Source organism: Mesocricetus auratus, unplaced genomic scaffold (assembly GCF_017639785.1).
Source record: "Mesocricetus auratus isolate SY011 unplaced genomic scaffold, BCM_Maur_2.0 Super-Scaffold_100010, whole genome shotgun sequence".
In the NCBI taxonomy this organism is placed as follows: Eukaryota; Metazoa; Chordata; class Mammalia; order Rodentia; family Cricetidae; genus Mesocricetus; species Mesocricetus auratus.
In genome coordinates, this window is record NW_024429194.1 from 50,185,508 (window position 1) to 50,187,053 (window position 1,546).

General features: G+C 40.9%; 1 pseudogene; it reads left to right on the top strand.

The window, feature by feature from the left end:
- Window positions 1–485: 485 nt before the first annotated feature.
- LOC101843160 lies at window positions 486–1,074 on the top strand (annotated as a pseudogene).
- Window positions 1,075–1,546: the final 472 nt, after the last annotated feature.

Sequence of the window (1,546 nt, forward strand, 5' to 3'; positions counted from 1 at the left end):
TCCAATGTATATGGTGCCTTTAGCAATAGGGGCTTACCTTCAATTTTCATGAGGCAATCAAGAGCAATGGCAATGGCCTCACTTGGCTTGTGAGTCACTTGGATGCCCCAATCAACAACTTGAAAGGAGATGTCTCGGATGTGGTACTGGGTTTTTTGTTAGACAGTCTATCCCTTTGGTGGGAAGCATTCATGCCTCACATTACAGGACTTCATTTAAACTATGCATGTGTATTATGCACACATGTACACTCAATTTTAAGTACAGAGAATATTGTGATTCCCTATGTCTTTTCTAGGCATCATTAGTGTCATTTATCCACCTCTATGTTGCCTTCCTCCTCCCACACTGGGTAGGCACCCTCCCTCATTTTTCTATTTCCCCCTCTGGAAAGCCTGTTTCCTAGTGTCCTCTCCCTAGAGCTCAGCTAGAGTTTTCTCTGAATGCTCCTTTACTACCACTCAAACACTATTCTCATTCTTAGAATGGACTTTAAGTCTGCAGAGAGTGACTCAGAGCATATCCAAGCCATCATGGTCAGTGACGTAGAAAACTACCCTGCCAAAGATGCACTGGTTCTGGGATGTGGTGATGGGTGCATATCATGTGAAACAGTCACGGTGAAACCGAAGAGGGTCATTATGGGAGAGATTAATCAAACGGTGATTGATGGATGTAAGACATATATACAGAGAACGTTTGGGGATGTCTTAGGCAATTGAAGGAGACTTCAATTAGGTTCTCACAGAAGACAGTTCCGGTGTTGAAGAGATATGCCAGACAAGACAGATTGATCATGTGATTAATGATGTGATAACTGTCCTATCCTCCGCATCTCCAGAAGATTCCACATGGGAGTTTCTCAGACTGACTCTTTTTAATGAAAGTACTGAAGCAGAATGGGAAATATTTCACTCAGGGGAGCCGTGTCCATTTGAGGGAAACCCCATTGCTCGATGAAGAACAGGGGGGCGGCTGTATTGTCCTGTGGAACTCTCAAAGGAGATTGTCTGTGTTCCCTCATTCTTGGACTTGTGGGCATTTTCTGATTTTTGGAAGAATGCCAAGCCCTGAAGATGAGTATCCCTCATGATGTATGCATCAAGTCACCTTCCTAACTCCAACTGCCATGAAAGTCATGGAAACGAGTCAGGCAACTGACTGAACTGCTTCAAGTTCTTTTCTTTTAATTATTATTTTTAATTTTAAAAAACCATAGGAAAATGTGTATTTTAGTCAGCTTGGTTGCTTAGTTTGTGAAAGCCAGCTGAAGGACAATTAGACAGTGCCACAAGCTGTAAAATGCACTCACCCTCAGAATGTGATTTTTTAAATTTTGCTTGGTTTTGGGGGTGATTTCTTTTTTATTTTATTAGGACCTTCAGTTTGGATATTTGATAGAATGACCAACACGGTTTTGTTCTGTAGAGAAATTCTTGATGGTGTTTCTTAGCCTCCAAAATTGACTTAATTATTAAAACTTGGTGCTACGAAAGAGTTCAATAAGTAAGTTAGCAGTGCTTCAATTAAAATTACAAAAGAAACA